Consider the following 20158-nt stretch of genomic DNA (forward strand, 5'->3'; position numbering starts at 1 on the left):
AAAACAGAGATAAAGACCAATGGAACAGAATAGAGGCATCGGAGGCAACACAGTATATCTACAACCATACAATCTTTGATAAACCTGACAAAAATAAGAAATGAGGAAAGGACTCCCTGTTTAATAAATGGTGTTGGGAAAACTGGCTAGCCATGTGCAGAAAGCAGAAACTGGGCCCCTTCCTGACACGTTACACTAAAATTAACTCCAGATGGATTAAAGACTTAAACATAAGACCTGGCACCATAAAAACCCTAGAAGAAAATCTAGGCAAAACCATCCAGGACATAGGAGTAGGCAAGGACTTCATGACCAAAACACCAAAAGCATTGGCAACAAAAGCCGAAATAGACAAATGGGACCTAATGAAACTCCACAGCTTCTGCACGGCAAAAGAAACAGTCACTAGAGTGAATCGGCAACCAACAGAATGGGAAAACATTTTAGCAGTTTACCCATCTGACAAAGGGCTGATATCCAGAATTTACAAAGAACTAAAACAGGTTTACAAGAAAAAGACAAGCCCATTCAAAAATGGGCAAAGGATATGAACAGACACTTTACAAAAGAAGACATACATGAGGCCAACAAATATATGAAAAAATGCTCATCATCACTGGTCATTAAGGAGATGCAAATCAAAACCACATTGAGATACCATCTCACGCCAGTTAGAATGGTGATCATTAAAAAATCTGGAGACAACAGATGCTGGAGAGGATGTGGAGAAAAAGGAACACTTTTACACTGCTGGTGGGAGTGTAAATTAGTTCAACCATTGTGGAAGACAGTGTGGCGATTCCTCCAGGCCTTAGAATTAGAATTCCATTTGACCCAGCAACCCCATTACTGGGTATATATCCAAAGGACTATAAATCGTTCTACTATAACGACACATGCACACGAATGTTCTTTGCAGCACTGTTTACAATAGCAAAGACCTGGAACCAACCCAAAAGCCCATCGAGGATAGACTGGACTGGAAAAATGTGGCACATATACACCATGGAATATTATGCAGCAATCAAAAATGATGAGTTTGTTTCCTTTGTAGGGACATGGATGAATCTGGAGAACATCATTTTCAGCAGACTGACAGAAGAACAGGAAATGAAATACTGCATATTGTCATTCATAGGCGGGTGATGAACAATGAGACCACATGGACAAAGGGAAGGGAGAACTACACACTGGGGTCTATTGGGGGGAATAGGGGAGTGACAGCGGGGTGGGGAGCTGGGGAGGGATAGAATGGGGAGAAATGCCAAATGTCGGTGAAGGGGCGGAAGGCAGCAAAACACACTGCCATGTGTGTACCTATGCAACTATCTTGCATGTTCTGCACATGTACCCCAAAACCTAAAATGCAATAAAAAGAAAAAAAAAAAAAAGAACTCCTTCTACTTAGTAACAAAAAAGTGAATAATCCAATTAAAATATGGCAGGAGATCTAAATAGACGTTTTTCAGAGGAGGTCATATAGATGGCCAACAGATATACTAAAGCCGCTCAGTATCACTAATCATTAAGTAAATGCCAATGAAAATCACAATGAGGTATCAGTCCACATCTGTAAGAAAGGTATTATCAAAAAGAAAAGAGAAGACAAGTGCTAGCATGTGTGTGGAGAAACAGAAACCCTGGCACACTTTTGGTGAATTACAAATTGGTGAGTATTATGGAAACATTATGACCGTTTCTCAGAAAATTAAAAATAGGGCTGCCATATGATTCAGCAACTCCACTACTGGGTATGTATGTAAAGGATACAAAATCAATATGTCAAAAAGGTATTAGTATCTTTAGACTCCCATGTCCATTATGAAATTGTTCACAATAGCCAAGAATTGAACTCAACCTAGGTGTTCCTCACCAGGAGCATGAATAAAAAAATTATGGGGTGTGTGTGTGTAATGAAGTGCAACACATTCATAAATAAGAAGAAAATTCTGATGTTTGCAATAACATGGGTAACCTTGGGAGGCAGTATGCTAAGTGAAATATCCAGATACAGAAAAACAAATATTCTATGACTTCACTTCTATGTGGAATCTAAAATGTCAAACTCATAGAATCAAAGAATAGAATAGTGGTTGCTAGAGGCTGAAAGGTGAAGGAAATTGGAAGATTTTGGCCAAAAGGGTACAAGCTTTCAGTTATAAAATTAGTAAATTCCGATCATCTAATGTAGAGCATTATGATACTAATTAATACTGTACTGTATATTTGAAATTTTCTAAGAGAGTAGATCGTACATATTCTCAACATACATAAACACACAAAATGGTAACTATGTGAGGTGATGAATGAATTATGGTTATCAGTTTTACAAAGAACACATATTAACATTTTTCGCAATTTATATCTTAAGTATACAGTATTCATTCGTCAATTATACCTCAGTAAAGCTGGAAACAAGGAGATTGTGTTTGACAACCGATCATTTGAATAATCTTGACTCTAGCCTCTGTTTATTTTATTTTCCTTTAAGAAAGTCCTATTTTCTTTTTTTGAGAAATTTTCCATTGTATTTGGGACATTGTTACAGTTATATTGTTGAGGCTCTACATTTTGTTATATTCCTTTAAAGGATGTTTAATTTTTTAAAAAAACAAAAACTACCTTGCTTATCCTCAAGCCTCAACATTTTTCTTGTGTGTTGAGGCTGCATCTCAAATATGTTTCCTCTGTTTAGCTATAGCTGCCAGCTGCTTTGAGTTTTCCCCACACTTGCACAACTCAGTGGTTAGCCACAGATTTGGACAGAGTTTATATACAGAATTTGGTGATTTATTCCATGCTTTCTTTTTTTCAGAATTCCTTCTTCATTTTTAGAAGCACGATTGCCCCAGGCTCTGTGTTCTAATTCTTTAGGTTAGAAAGAATGTGGGTTTTTTCCAGAGTTTAAACTTCCCTGGGCCACAGTGGGGCTGTGGTTTGCCTTCAAACTAAATTTGTAAAAATGAGGAACACTCCTTGCTATAATTATCTTTGAAGTTTTAACCAATGCTCCCAACCCTACAAAAAATTATAATTTTTTTTTACCTTTCAAGTTTTTAAAAATGTTATCCAGATTTGATGGTGTTTTTGAGATGATTCAATTGTTAGGAGATTATTTTGCCATACTTGAAGAGAAACTCCTCAGGGTAGAACAATAAATATCTCTCCTGGATAGATTCCAAAACATGTTACTGTGTAAAAAGATTATCTGAGAAATAATAAGAGATTATCAAAAATAAGGTTTCCAAAAAGTTGACATCCAGAAACACAAAGAATTATGTCAATGAATAAAAGAGAAGAGGTAGGTAAAATCTCAAAAAGGCTCAAGGAGGCATTTTTTTCCAATCGAACATACAGTTTTGAACTGGATTTTGTTTGGGTTGTTGCCTGTCTTCCTTCCAGATGGCACAGTATAAAATGCCTTAGAGACAGACAAAGAAAGACAGACTGAACATGTGGCTCTCAAGAATCAAATCTCTCATCACTGATAACATGTGCAAACCGAATTTTCTCATCAGTTAAAGTTGATGCCCAAAAATTATCTTTTAAACACAATTTGTTATTGATAATACATGCACATCTAGTCCTAAAAATTAAGAACTGAATCAATAATACATCTTTCAATTAAAAAATATTTTCTATGCTCGTGAATAAACTATTTTATTCCTGTAAAAAAAAAAACCCTCATAGGATCTGTGTTCAGAACTTCAAGCCAGAAGGTGAAATAATTTTTTGGTTTATTTTGAGATCAAGAATGAAAGTTACAGGGTAAATTCCTTAATGCTTTCTATTGACTAATTTATTTATCTTTTATTCTATTAAAGATAAACGGGTAAAATCCACATCTCTATTTTTATATTTTTAACATTGAAGTTTATATTTTGAAGTTTATATATTTAATATTGAAGGTCTACTTGTTGGATATTAATGATAGCTGAGTGTTTCAGGCCATTAATTTTGAATTAGGACTGGTGAGAATGCTAATACCATGAAGCCATGTAGAATGGTGATCTTTTTTTTTTTTTTTTTTTTTTGAGATGGAGTTTCGCTCTTCCTACCCAGGCTGGAGTGCAATGGTGTGATCTCGGCTCACCGTAACCTCCACCTCCTGGGTTCAGGCAATTCTCCTGCCTCAGCCTCCTGAGTAGCTGGGACTACAGGCACACACCACCATGTGCAGCTAATTTTTTGTATTTTTAGTAGAGACAGGGTTTCACCATTTTGACCAGGATGGTCTCGATCTCTTGACCTTGTGATTCACCCTCCTCGACCTCCTGAAGTGCTGGGATTACAGGCGCGAGCCACCCTGCCCGGCAGAATGGTGATCTTGATGACCAAGATATCCATAGTTGGGCAGCATGCTTAGTATACATTTGGTTTCCATGTGAAACATTGTAATTTTGAAAAGTTATCTTGTATTTATGTCCTTTCATTTACTTAATTTACTTAAAAAGATATGTCTATGAATTAATATCAAGGTTAACATTTTTGAAATTTAGTGTTTCAATGAAATTCTAGCCACATACTTGTGAGTCTTTTAGATAATAAATACAAATTTCTAGTTAGTGTTTAACAGTATAGAAGCCATGGAAATGCTTCTGATAGTAAAATATACTTCAAAGATGGTATTTCAAAATTATAGATGTTATCTACAATATTTTACCTACTCTGGAAAATTTAAGTGGTAACGAAACATTTTGTGTACAGTAAATGGATTGCTTAAGCTTTGTTGATGAATTATGAGCTTCATGAGTATGCTATACTGTTGCATAAAGTTACATTTTCCTATTTAAATATAAATTGCATAGTAATGGAAGAAATATTGTTGTATATTGGACCCATAGTTCATTTCATTTCTGACACTAAACTGAAAAGATGATTTTTTTGGGAGATTACAATGAAGATATTTTGGGAGACTACAATGAAGATATTTATACTAAAATCTTTTGAGCTACTTATTGCTTCAAACATTATCAATTTTTACTCTGTTTTTTCTTTTTATGTTAAGGTTCTAGATGTAATAAAATACTTCAGCAGAAAAATATTTTAAATGATTTGTAAAAATATTTTTTCCATGATATCATATCCAGAATAATTGGTTCAAAATCTAATACTTATAAATATTTTTTAATTCTACAGAGGATTTTTGTTTTCATCAATGGTTATGACAGCATCAACAATCAGACAGAGAGAAGGGGACTGAGATATTGTGAAATAAACAGAACATTTATTTTAATTAAATACCTAACATTTCAAGCTTATTAATCAAGAAATTTCAGGCAATGCTTCCACATCTTTATCTATCTCTTTATTAATCAAAACGTTCTCCTTAGCTGGACGTGGTGGCTCATGCTGGTAATCCCAGTACTTTGGGAGGCTGAGGTGGGCAGATCACCTGAGGTTAGTAGTTCAAGACCTGCCTGGCCAACATGGTAAAACCCCATCTCTACTAAAATTACAAAAATTAGCCAAGCATGGTGGTGGGTGCCTGTATTCCCACTACTTGGGAGGCTGACACAGGAGAATAGCTTGAACCCAAAACGAGGAGGTTGTAGTGAGCACAGATCCTGCAATTGCACTCCAGTGTGGGCAACAGAGCGAGACTCTGGTTCAAAAAAAATGTTTTCCTTATACATTTTTTATTAATTGTTTATATTTATAAGCCTTCAGTTTAAATGCTTATATTCATATATATATACAAATATACATAATTATATATATATAATTTTCTTTTTTTGAATTTGAATTGTTTTACTAAAAATATAAATTAATTTGGAAAAATAGGACCTATCTAAAATATTAGTCATTACTGTTAACATTTTTAGTTTTCTGTTTTATCTCCCTAGTCTGGATGATTTTCAATTAAACTGAATTATTCAAAGAATTAGTGACTTTTTTGCTGCATTTAAAAAATTTCATTGATTTCTGATTTTATTACATTATTTACTTTCTTCTCCTTATTTTGAGTTCAATTTGCTTTGCCTAATTTATATATATGTATATATGTATGTATTTTATTGCACTTTAGGTTCTGGGGTACATGTGCATGACATGCAGGCTTGTTGCATAGGTATATACTTGGCAATGTGGTTTGCAGCCTCTGTCCCTTATCACCTATATTTGGCATTTCTCCCCGTGTTATCCCTCCCCAACTCCCTACTCCCTGCTGTGCCTCCCCTAGTCCTCCCCAATAGACCCCAGTGTGTGATGCTCCCCTCCCTGTGTCCATGTGTTCTCATTGTTCAATACCCACCTATGAGTGAGAACACGCAGTGTTTGATTTTCTGTTCTTGTGTCAATTTGCTGAGAATCAGGGTTTCCATATTCAACCACGTCCCTACACAGGACACAAACTCACTGTTTTTTATGACTGCATAGTATTCCATGGTGTATATGTGCCACACTTTCCTTGTACAGTTTATCATCAATGGGCTGGTTCCAAGTCTTTGCTATTGTAAACAGTGCTGCAACAAACATATGTGTGCATGTGTCTTTATAATAGAACTATTTATAATCCTTTGGGTATATACTCAATAATGGGATCGCTGGGTCAAATAGAATTTCTATTTCTAGGTCCTTGAGGAAGTGCCACACTGTCTTCCACAATGGTTGAACTAATTTACATTCCCACCAACACTGTAAAAGTGTTCCTATTTCTCCACATCCTCTCCAGCATCTGTTTTCTAGAGATTTTTTAATGATTGCCATTCTAACTGGTGCAAGATGGTATATCAATGTGGTTTTGCTTTGCATCTCTCTAATGACCAGTGATCATGAGCATTTTTTCATGTTTGTTGGCTTCATATATATTTTCTTTTGAAAAGTGTCTGTTCATATCATTTGCCCACTTTTGAATGGGTTTGTTTATTTCTTCTAAATCTGTTTTAGTTCTTTGTAGATTCTGGATATTAGCACTTTGTCAGATGGGCAGATTGCAAAAATTTTTTCCCATTCTGTTGGTTGCCAGTTCACTCTAATGATTGTTTCTTTTTCTGTGCAGAAGCTCTGGAGTTTAGTTAGATCCAATTCATCTATTTTGGCTTTTGTTGCCAATGCTTTTGGTGTTTTAGTCATGAAGTCCTTTCCTATGCCTCTGTCCTGAATGGTTTTGCCTAGATTTTATCTAGGGTTTTTATGGTGTTAGGTTTTATGTTTAAGTCTTTAATCCTTCTGGAGTTAATTTTACTGTAAGGTGTGAGGAAGGGGTCCAGTTTCTGCTTTCTGCACATGGCTAGCCAGTTTTCCCAACACCATTTACTAAACAGGGAATCATTTCCCCATTGCTTGTTTTTGTGAGGTTTGTCAAAGATCAAATGGTTGTAGATGTGTGGTATTGCCTCCAAGGCCTCTGTTCTGTTCCATTGGTCTATATCTCTGTTTTGGTGCCAGTACCATGCTATTTTGATTACTGCAGCCTAGTAGTATAGTTTGAAGTCTAGTAGTGTGATGCCTCCTGCTGTGTTCTTTTTGCTTAGAATTGACTTGGCTATGCGGGCTCTCTTTTAGTTCCATATGAACTTCAAGGTGTTTTTTTCCAGTTCTGTGAAGAGGGTCATAGATAGCTTCATGGCAATAGTGCTGAATCTATAAATTACTTTGGGCTGTATGGTCATTTTCACAATATTGATTCTTCCTAACCATGAGCATGGAATATTTTTCCATCTGTTTGTGTCCTCTCTTATTTCCTTGGACAGTGGTTTGTTCTTCTCGAAGAGGTCCTTTATATCCTTTGTTAGTTGTATTCCTAGGTATTTTATTCTCTGTAGCAAAATTGAATGGCAGTTCGTTCTTGATTTGGCTTTCTTTAAGTCCGTTATTGGTGTATAGAAATGCTTGTGATTTCCGCACATTGATTTTGTATCCTGAGACTTTGCTAAAGTTGCTTATCAGTTTCAGGAGATTTTGAGCTGAGACAATGGTGTCTTCTATCATGTCATCTGCAAATAGAGACAATTTGACTTCCCCTTTCCTAAGTGAATACTCTTTATTTCTTTTTCTTGCCTGATTTCTCTGGCTAGAACTTTCAATTCTATATTAAACAAGAGTGGTGAGAGAGGGCATTCTTGTCTAGTGCCAGATTTCAAAGGAAATGCTTCCAGTTTTTGCCCATTTAGTATGATATTGGTTGTGGGTTTGTCATAAATAGCTTTTATTATTTTGAGATATGTTGCATCAATACCTAGTTTATTCAAAGTTTTTAGCCTAAAAGACGGTTGAATTTTGTCGAGGGTGTTCTCTGCATCTGTTGAGATAATCATGTGGTTTTTGTCTTTGGTTCTGTTTACGTGGTGGGTTACGTTTATAGACTTGCGTATGTTGAACCAGACTTGCATCCCTGGGGTGAAGCCTACTGGATTGTGATGGATAAACTTTTTGATGTGCTGTTGCAATCGGTTTTCCAGTATTTTATTGAAGATTTTTTCATTCATGTTCATCATGGATATTGGCCTGAAGTTTTCTTTTCTTGTTAAGTCTCTGCCGGGTTTGGTATTAGGATGATGTTGGTCTCATAAAATGAGTTAGGGTATTTCCTCTTTTTGGATTGCTTGGATAGTTTCAGAAGGAGTGGTACCAGCTCCTCTTTGTATGTCTGGTAGAAGTTGGCTGTGAACTCATCTGGACCTGGGCTTTTTTTGGTTGGTAGGATATTAATTGCTGCCTCAACTTCAGACCTTGTTATTGGTCTATTCAGGGTTTTGACTTCTTCCTTGTTTAGGCTTCGGAGGGTTCAAATGTCCAGGAATTTATCCGTTTCCTCCAGGTTTTCAGGTTTATGTGCATAGAGTTGTTTGCAGAAATCTCTGATGTTAGTTTGTATTTTTGTGGAAGCTGTGGGGACATCCCTTTTTTCTTTTTCTATTGCATTTATTTGATTATTCTCTCTTTTCTTTTTTGTTAATCTGGCTAGTGGTCTGTCTATTGTGTTGGTCTTTTTCAAAAACCGGCTCCTGGATTTATTAATTTTTTGAAGGGTTTTCAGTGTCTCTATCTCCTTCAGTTCTGCTGTGATCATAGTTATTTCTTGTCTTCTGCTAGCTTTTGAGTTTTTTTAATCTTGCTCCTCTAGCTCTTTCAATTTTGATAATAGGGTGTCAATTTTAGATCTTTCCTTTCTTCTCATGTGGGTATTTATTGCTATAAATTTTCCTCTAGACACTGCTTTAAATGTGTACCAGAGATTCAGGTACATTGCATCTTCATTCTCGTCGGTTTCAAAGAACATCTTTATTTCTGCCTTCATTTCATTGTTTATCCAGTCAACATTCAGGAGCCAGTTGTTCAGTTTCCATGAAGTTGGGTGGTTCTGAGTTAGTTTCTTAATCCTGAATTCTAATTTGATTGCACTGTGGTCTGAGAAACTGTTATGATTGTCATTGTTTTGCATTTGCTGAAGAGTGATCGATGTCCAATTATGTGGTCAATTTTAGAGTAGGTATGATGTGGTGCTGAGAAGAATGCATATTCTTTGGATTTGGGGTGGAGAGTTCTGTAAATGTCTATTAGTTTTTCTTAGTCCAGATCTGAATTCAAGTCCTAGATATCCTTGTTAAGTTTCATTCCATTGATCTGTCTAATATTAATAGTGGAGTATTAAAGTCTCCCACTATATCCTTTCATTGTAGCCTATTGTGTGTGTTTTGCTGTACATATGTTGTTCCTCAAACTTCTAGTTTAAAAAAAATTGTTTATTTTTTTTTAAATGCTAGAACAGCATTCACTTGAATGGAGCTTTTCAGTCTAATTTGCTTTTGAGGTTGCAGTGTTCAGTGCTCCCTAGGCAAATCAAAAATGCAGGGACTTGCTGGAGACAAGCGCCTGGCCAAAGGTTAGAATGCCGCCTTTGTCAGCCAGCTCTGCAGAAGGCAGGGCAAGTACTCCTCTCTGAGACTGGGAAAATGCTTGGAAACTGCCAGAATCAGCTGAATTGTAAAATATTTCAGATGTGTTAGGAAAAACAATAAACCATCAACATAAACAAGACATCATTAGGGTGCTTGATGGGCATTTCCTGAATCAGAAGATTCTGAGCTGTGATTACTGTGTGTTTACCTTTGCCCACAGGACATAAATGAATTCTGTAATTTGGTAAAAAAGAAGAATATTGCTTTACTCACCAGCTGGTTTCCTGGGGGAAAAATAATAATGTTTCAAAGGGGAAATACTTTGCTAAGCATATTCCTTTACCAGCAACCTAGCGTATTATTCAGCACTTAAACTCACACATTGCATTTTATTCTAATATCTTGAGGCTAGTATCTGTGAAAAGGTATTAATAAAAACAGTCTTTTCTTTATAGCCTTCTCAATAACAATCTGTCAGTTGGAACACTTTCCCCATAAGCTTAGTATACTATAAGAAAAAAACAGTTTGGAGGCACATTAAAATGAAACATGCTAATTTGGTTTTCTTAATATATTCTATTTTTGATTCCTAATGAATTAATGATGATGATGGTCTATATTAGAAATAGTTACAATATATTTTTAAAATATTTTTTAGAATAAAATGACTAAACATATCACCAAAGAAAAGAATTGTTTAAAAGAAACATTGTACAAACTGTGCATTGACAAAAAATAGACCATATTAGTATCCCAGAAACAAGAAATAACTATGAAAATCCATGTCAAGGGAATGTATGCAACTTTTAAAATAGCATTTGAAAGCCAACCAGAAAAAAAAAGAAACTTTAAAGACATTATTTCCAAAATTATGCAGAGTTCACAGTGAGTGGATATTAGAGCTTTCATCTGAATACCAACTTCTCATATTTCATACTTATATGGAAAAATACATCAGAAGTTAAGAAGTAATAACACAAACGTATATTTGATAGGACAATTATAATCTCAATGTTCTGGTTTTCTACATCCAACACTTCATAATGAGGAAAATTTGGGCTTTTCCTCTTTCCATTTTAGAGATTAACAAATGAATTATGTATAATAATTTGAAACAAATGGAAGAAACTTGTATGAAGAGTATTAAAACTGAAAAAACATATAAAAAGAGGGCCAAGTTTTCCTTCACTCCTTCTTAAAAAGTTATTTAAATATGATCAAAAACCAATATATAATAATATGTATTTAAATACATTTGAAAAATTTTGAACTTGCACGGATTATTTTCACTTATTGGTCACGTTTCTCTTGAAGAATAATATAAACCTGGGAAAAAAATTTCTCACTGTCCTCAGCTTTGGATCTTTAAATGCTTATCATATGGTTGAGAAATCTTATTAAAAAATAATTTTACTGGTATGATTTTCCATATACATTTTAATACTTGAATCAAAATAATACCATATAGATTCACATAAGACAGGTGACATAATAAAAAATGATCATCTTTGCATATTTGCCATCACTTCATAGATAGCCCAATATAAAAAAAAACAAAACAAAACATCACCTAGTAATCATTTCTTTTTTTATAAAAATATTATCTTCATACCTATTCTCCACTTCTTGACTTATGGACTGTGTTATCTATTAACTGTCCACTGTGGAAGCTGCAAACTTTGATAATGCAGGGAGTCATCCACTTATCATCATTTTCTTCATCAGATATTTTTGATCACTATTTAAATTGCTTAGCTGCATATCTTTGTTTAATGTATTTATTTTATCAATTATCATCACCAAATTCCCTTCTATATCATATCTAACTCTTAATCTTTTTATTTTCTCTTTTCCTTATTATAATTTTTTTGTCCTCAGCACATCAGTTTAAAATGGTCAAAATTAATAAAATTTACAATTGCTCTGTGATCATAGGTAGGTTTTCTTTGCTTTCCAGGATGAGCTAAAAGTAGAAAACTAATGAACCTTGTTTTTATTGTTGCTGAGACATTAACTGCAAGTCCAAGTCATATTTCACAATGTTTTCTTTTGTAGTGTTTCAATATCATGACCTCTGAATTACTGAAAGTATAATACAGTCCACATTAATATATAATTAAATACTATATTTTCATCAGTCTATCAGTTGGTTTAAACTTGTGCTCACATTTTAGTTTGCTCCATAATTGGAAAATAAAATTTTTGTATAGTTTTTTATTTTTCCTGGAGTTTCTCATTTCTCTCTCCCACTATTTAAAATGTCACAATAATATACTTTTAATGCAGCAGTTATGTAATAAATCCCTTCTAAGTCCATTAGTTGAAAAAAAGTCATTATTCTACCTTTATACTTGATTTAAGATTTGTCTAGAGCTAGTATCCTATTCAAAGTCATTTTCCCTAATAACTTTTGAACTGTTTATTACTTTTTCTGGCATCCAAAGCTAGTAACGAAAAATCTAATGTTAGTGTGCATCTTACACAGTTGTAGTTTCTGTTTTTGTCTCAAGTCTCAAAAAGCTTGTATTTATTTTGTGAGTTTTTTTTTAATGTATTGGTTTAAGTCAACCAGAATTTCTTGAACTTTCCATGTAACCGAAATTAAATCAGTATAAATCACTGTTTAGACTCACTTTGGGTTTCTTTGATTCTTCATGTTTTCTTTGATCATCATTTTATCTTGTACCCACATATTTTCCTTCTGTGGTCGTTTTATTTCCCCTTGAAGTTTATATTTTAAAGTTACTTCGATGAGGGTGTAATGATGCTGAACTGTTACACATTTTATTGCTGTAAAATATTTTACTTCATTCTTCTTTTTATAAAGATAGTTTTGCTGGGATACATTTTGTTTCCTATATTTAGAGATTTATGTGTTTTTATCATTTCTGAAAATTTCTTAGGTATTATCTCATTTTATTCTCTGTATATTTTAAGATCAGGGATACATGTGCAGGTTTGTTACATAAGTAAACTTATGCCATGAGGGTTGTACAGATTATTTTTATTACCCAGGTATTAAGGCTAGTACCCATTAGTTATTTTCCCTGCTCTTTGGTTTTCCCATTCCTGTGTTAGTTTGCTAAGGATAATGGCTTCCTGTTCCATTCATGTCTCTGCACAGGACATAATCTTGTTCGTTTTTATGGCTGCATAGTATTTCAAGGTGTATATGTACCACATTTTTCTAATCACTTTGTGATGGATATTAAGGTTGAATCCATGTCTTTGCTATCAGAAAAAGTGTTGCAATGAGCATAACACATACATGTGTCTTCATAATATAATAATTTATGTTCCTTTGGCATATATGCAGTAATCAGATTGCTGGGTTGAATGGCATTTCTGTTTTTACTGAGCAATTACCACATTGTCTTCTACAATGGTTGGACTAATTTGTACTGTCAGCAACCATGTATAAGCACTGCTTTTATCCACAATCTTGCCACCATCTATTAGTTTTTAATTTTTTAATAATAGCCATTCTGATAGATGTGAGATGGTATCTCATTGTGGTTTTGATTAGCATTTCTCTAATGATCAGTGATGTTGAGCTTTTTCACTTACTTGTTATCTGCATGGATATCTTTTTTGAGAATTGTCTGTTCATGTCCTTTGCCCACTTTTTTATGGGGTTTTTCTTATAAATCTGTTTAAGTTCCTTATAGGTGCTGGATATTAGACCTTTGTCAGATGCATAGTTTGCAAGAATTTTCTCTCATTCTGTAGGCTGATTACCATGTTGATAATTTCTCTTTCTGTGCAGAAGCTCTTTAGTTTAATTGGATCCCATTTCTCAATTTTTCCTTTTGTTGCAATTGCTTTTGGTGTCTTCATCATTAATATTTACCCATGCCTATGTCCTAAATGGTATTGCTCATGATTTCTTCCAATGTTTTTATATTCTTGGGATTTACATTTATGTTTTTAATCTATCTGGAGTTAATTTTTGTATATGGTGAAAGAAGTGGCCCAGTTTCAATCTTCTGTGTATGGATAGCCAGTTACCCTAGCACCATGTATTAAATAGGGAGTTCTTTCCTCATTCCTTGTTTTTGCCAGGTTTGTTGAAGATCAGATAGTTATAGATGTGAAGTATTATTTCTGGGTTCTCTATTCTGTTTAATTGGTCTACGTGTTTGTTTCTGTACCAGTGCCATGCTGTTTTGGTTACTGTAGCCTTGTAGTATAGTTTGAGGTTGGGTAGCGTGATTCCTCCAGCTTTGCTCTTTTTGCTTAGAATTGCATTGGCTATTTGGCCTTTTTTGATTCCATATGAATTTTAAAACAGTTTTTTTTCTAGTTCTGTGAAGAATGACCTTGGTAGTTTAATAGTTATAGCATTGAATCTATAAATTTCTTTGGGCAGTATGGCTATTTCAACAAATTTATTATTCCTATTCATGAGGATGGAATGTTTTTCCATTTGTTGTGTTATCTCTGGTTTCTTTGAGGAGTATTTTGTAGTTCTCCTTGTAGAGATCTTTCACTTCTCTAGTCAGCTCTATTCCTAGACATTTTATTCACTTTGTGGCATTTGGGAATGGGGGTTCATTCCTAATTTGACTTTGGTCAGAAAATAACAGATGCTGGCAAGATTATGGATAAAAACAATGCTTATACATTGTTGGTGAGAGTGTAAATTAGTCCAACCATTGTGGAAGACAGTGTGACAATTCCTCAAAGATTTGAAGACAGAAATACCATTCAAACCAGCAATCCCATTACTGAGTATAGATCCAAAAGAATATTAATTATTCTATTATAAAGACACATGCACAAATACATTCACTGCAACACTATTTACAATAACAAAGACATGGAATACATCTAAATGTTTGTTAGTGATAGACTGGATAAAAAAATGTAGTACATATACACCAGAAAATACTACGCAGCCTTAAAAATGAATGAGATCATGTCTTTTGCAGGCACAGGGATGGAACTGAAGGCCATTATCCTTAGCAAACTAACACAGAAACAGAAAACCAAATACTGCATGTTCTCAGTGTGCATTAAATGATGATAGAATACACAGACACACAGAGGAAAACTGCACATACTGGGGTCTATTGAGGGTGGAGAGTGGGAGAAGGGAAAGGATCAGGAAAAATAACAAATGGGTACAGGGATTATTACCTAAGTGATGAAATAATCTATAAAACAAATGCCCATGACACAAGATTACCTATATAACAAACCTGTACATGTACCCCTGAACTTTAAATGTTAAAAAAAATTTATTTAAGAGCCTAATTATTATTTTCTCTCCACCATTTCTTCTCATTGGTTTCTTAATGTTGTTGGACATAATTTAATACTAGGTCTTTACATTGTATTCTAGTTCATACCAGCTACATCATTCTAAGTTTCTTGTTCAGCAATGTTAATTTTCACACTTTGAAAAATTTTTAAATGCTTTAAAGACAGTATTTGACTCACCAGCTAATTGGGTCAATGCATGACTTTTACACACATAAACTTGAATGTACTTTGTGTCTTATTAAATATTCATGTGATTTATAATTTATAAGACTATTCAGCTTACTCACAGAAAAAAACACTAAAATATACTCTTAAAAATTACGGTAGTGAGGTTATAGAAATAAGAGCATTTTACTATTCTTTTTAGCCTGTGATCCTAAGAAATATACAAGGCAAAATATTTTTAGAATACAAACATGAGTGAACATGCTAATCAGTGTTCTTATGTCAATATATGACTATACTTATTAAAATTTGGTATGATGACTTACAGTGGGTTGATTCGTTTTCCTTCAGAGGATGTTTTCTCAAAACCTCACGATGTAACCTTATTTCAAGTAAGTTTCTTTGCAGATGTAATAAAGGTGTGGATCTTGAGATGAGGTCATCCTGGATTAGTATGGGTCCTAAATTCAATGACAGATGTCCTTATAAAAGAAAAAAAAAAGGCACAAAGATATGCAGAATGGAAGGCCATAGATGGAGGTAGAACTGGAGTGATTCATTTACAAGCCAAGGATTGCCAAACACTGTAAGCCAGGAGAGAAGCATGGAATATTATCTCCCAGAATCTTTGGAAGAAAGCAACCTAGCCAACACCTTGATTTCAGACTTTTCAACTTTTAAAAGTATAAGAGAATAAAATTGTATTGTTTTAAATTATCACATTTGTGATAATTTGTTGTAGCACTCCTAGAAACTAGTATATGCCTTTGGATTATTTACCATAGTATATTGATATTAGGCATTTAAAAGTGTTTCAAATATATTTTAAATTTTTCAAACAGTGATATCTGCTTCCTTTAGAGTGACTTTTGGCAAAATAATACAGTTTAAAAATAATACCACTGCTACAATCAAAGCACCACAGAGTTCCAATCACACCCCCTCTACAAACATGTGAATCACTCATGCCAGATTTTTTAAGGCAAATTCTTCCCCTCATTCTTAACACTCAGCAATCACAGGTGTGATTTCCATCCCTGTAATCTTGCCTTTTCCAGAATGTTATATAAATGAGATATGCAGTATGTAGCATTTTGAATTTTGCTTTGTTCACTAAGCATAATGCATTTGAAATTTATTCATGTTGCTGAGTGCATCAAGAGTTTGTTTCTTTATCACTAAGTAATAAAAGAAGGGTAAGAACAAAAGAACTGTGGTTTTCACATGAGTCAGTTGAAGAACATGGTTGTTTGCAGATTTTTATGAAGAAAACTTCGATAAGACTTTTGTATTAACATAAATTTTATTATTCTTATGTAAAAATCTAAGTAACATGGTATGTATATTTAACTTATTAGAAACTAATAAATGGTTTTCCATAGTGGCTGTATCATTTTGCATGTTCATGAGTAATGTAGGAAAGTTAGTTACTTCACATCCCCATCAGAACTTGATTGTCACAAGAGTTGTATAAACACATGCTTGCACACACATATTCATAACAATAGCAACATCATCAGATTAGAGGACCACTCTAGTACCATATGACCTCCTCTTAACTAATCACATCTGCAATGACTTTATTTCTAAATAAGGTAACAATCTGAAGTAGTGGGGTTAGGACTTAAAGATATCTCATTCAGAGGGACACAATTCAACCCATAGGAAATACAAATCCACACAATTATCTTTCAAAACCCATCCAAAGTATAACATTCCTAACTGCTATATGTTTTCTCTCTTATTAAAGTATACACACAATCATTCTACTTTTCTAATACCCAATGCACAGTTATTGGGTCTACCTTTGCTTGGTTCTTTGGTTTTCTAACATTACATATCAGACAATGAAGAAAGCAATGTGGCCCAAACACACAACTCACTGATGGTCTTATATGACGAAAGGGTTAAATTGCCCAGACATGGTGGCTCATGTCAGCAATCTCAGTACTTTCAGAAGCCAAAGGTGGATGGCTTGAGCTCAGAAGTTCAAGACCAGCCTGGGCAACATGGCAAAACCCTGTTTCTGCAAAAAATACAAATTTAGCCAGGTGTGGTGGTGCACACTTGTAGCCCCAGCTACTTGGGATGTTGATGGGAGGATGGCTTGAGCCAGGGAGATTGAGGCTGCCGTGAGCCAAGATGGTGTAGGCTGGGTAATAGAACAAGACTCTGACTCAAAAGAGTGAAATATAAAGAAGGAAAGACAGGATTAAATTAGCACAAGTTAGTAATGTTCTTAAAGCTCATAGTATGGGAGTCAAGACTTTTTCTGGATTCCCATTACTATATCCAGGATATGTCTATCTCTCTTTTGCAGAAACCTTCACTCTTCTATGTTTGGAACACTCTAATCCTTCTAATATTTGCCAATTACTATTGTACAGTTTATATACATTTCACCTCCATGTACTGAATATATTGACATTAAGTTCAAAGTTTTTTCTTTGCTTCAAGTCCTATTCTCAATCTAGTTGATTTCAAAATCCACATAGAAAGTTAGCTTTGACTTCACCATCAACAGTGATCTTCAATTCTAGTCCATTTTCCTGATCCACTTTACAGTAAGACCCTAAGAAGTCCCCCTGAAATCCTATAGCACCCAAACTCTCTGAACACCATTTCCTGTTTCTTCCTTTCTTATTTAATTACTTATGCAATGAGTAAGTGCTCCATCTTTTCAATCATTCTCTTGACAATCTCTTAACCCCCCCATTATGATTTGTTTTAAATACACATGTTCTGAAAAAATCACCCATCTGCCTTCTGCGTGGTATCATGTGTAACACTGTATGTGGCAGGAGAAGAATCACATGGGGTGGATGAACTGTACAGTCATTATTAACCCAAACTACTCTCTCAATATCATGTTTCTCTATGGTATTTTAAAATCTTCATACTAATTTACTTTTCTATTTCTAAAGAAGATTTTCTGTTTCTAAAGGACTCTCCAAACTAACTCATTCTCTAAAAATGATAAATATTTCGAAATGATATTAATTACATTGTAGAATTTAAAAATACACTACAGTGCTGCGCTCTCAGGTCAATTTTTGTTTAGAAGTTTATAACAAAAAAAGTGCAGTCTTGGAGCAACAGACTTTGAAGGTATTGACCAATATATTACATTCACATTTTGGTTCACCGGCTTTACTGGAGGTGGCCAAAAGTCAGGTCCTGCCTAATCTGGAGAGTCTTAGAGAAAACCTCCCCACATTAGTGGGACATAAGCTCAAACCAGACATAAACATGCCTATTGTCCAAACCCTAGGAGACCATAGGAAAATCTGTCTGGGACTGAACAGTGCAGAAGAAGTGAAAAAAAATGAAAGGAAAAGGAAAAAAAAATATGTTTCTGAGACATTATGGCCACAAAACAATACTGTAATGAACTTTCACTCCAGCCATGTAATTTGGGCCATTCAAAGGCCTTCAATCAATGTGAATTCTCAATTCTGGCTCCTTCTATGTGAAAGTTACTACCCAAGTTAGGTAGGCATGGATTCCAATAACTAAATTAGGATGTTGGACTGGCCATCCCTGGGCAACCTGAAACTATATTTCTGTGATTGCTGCAGGCCAGATGAAGTAGCTAATGTCTCTTTGTTAGAGGCAGGAAGTCACCAAGTTACATATAATTTTGCTGGGGAATACATAAAATTAAAAAAAATCAGTTAAATGTGGCTATATATTTAAAAAGACATCACATAGTCTGGTAGGAGAAATAAGTACTGCAACATCACAACCAGCATGCCAGAAATCCACAAAAGATCTATGTCAGGTGAGTTTGACTGTAATTCCCTGAGGTGGACGGAAATCAAGGCAATGTATGACTCTTATCATAAAGTTTTTTCTCCTTCTAATCTTGTAAACACACACACACACACACACACACCCCATCTTAATCTGTAGGAAATGAGTCATATATATCTGAAACTCCAGAAAAGCTGATAGCTTCAAGGTCAAAGTGTTCCCTTCCTTTCAGTGCTATGTTTACTTATGTCCAAGAAAGAACAAAGAGTTAATATTTTTATTTTGTTTTGCTTTCAGAAATTTGTTGGGAAAAAAAGAGTAGAAAGGCTAAATGTTATACAGCATGATAGTAGTCCATAAAAGGAGGACTAAACAAAGGACATGATGATGATGTTTACACTTTTAAAAATTCCTAGCAATTCTGTCTGTAACTAACTTTAAGTGAAATATAATTACATATAAGGGAACAGACCTAAGGGTTTAAATCAATCTTTTGAACAAACTGATCATCCAAATCAGACTCTACTCTCTTCTCAATAGAGGTTGATTACAATCTAGGTTTGGAATTATCGACACAACCAGAATAACTACAAGAAGTATGTGCGATTGCATTACAATGTTCAGTTAGAGTTCTCTGACCTTGAAGATGTCATTCAAGGTCTCTGGAACCCAGTTTGTTCAAGTATAAAATGATTACTTTTTTCAAAATGATTTCTAAAACCCTTTCAGGCTCCAATATTTTTGCAACACTGACTCAAAATGTATTTTATTATTAAAATCAAATAAAAAAGAGCAAGTCATAACATTATTGTTAAATATATTTAGAAATCATTTTTATGCCTTTCATGATCTATACCATAAACTTTTAACTCACTTGAAGTCCCACATGCTGCAGTTCCAACTCATTTTTGCCTTTGCCAAGCCTCATGTGGTTCCATATTAGAGAATGGTCACTCTCCATTCTGTAGTTCTGGTGGTACCCTATACTGTTTCTTCCTTCAAATTTCTTCTTTTCTTCCTCTTGCTCTCCTTCTTTTGATTGACTTTTATCCCATACTCATGTGAAGGTTGAAAATATTTAAAGTTTAGGTCAAATGTCAACTTCTTCATAAGACCTGTCCTGGAGACTCAGG

General features: G+C 34.4%; 1 long non-coding RNA gene across 2 annotated transcripts in view; it reads right to left on the reverse strand.

Moving 5' to 3' along the window:
* LOC118143697 (uncharacterized) overlaps positions 1 to 20158 on the reverse strand; it is a 294611-nt gene that overhangs the window by 31976 nt on the left and 242477 nt on the right. For both annotated transcript variants that reach the window (XR_013524047.1, XR_004728032.3), the window contains one exon: positions 15599 to 15754. This is a non-coding gene — a long non-coding RNA (uncharacterized LOC118143697). The remainder of the gene's footprint in view (positions 1 to 15598; positions 15755 to 20158) is intronic.

This window comes from Callithrix jacchus, chromosome 11, assembly GCF_049354715.1.
Source record: "Callithrix jacchus isolate 240 chromosome 11, calJac240_pri, whole genome shotgun sequence".
NCBI classification, from domain to species: Eukaryota; Metazoa; Chordata; class Mammalia; order Primates; family Cebidae; genus Callithrix; species Callithrix jacchus.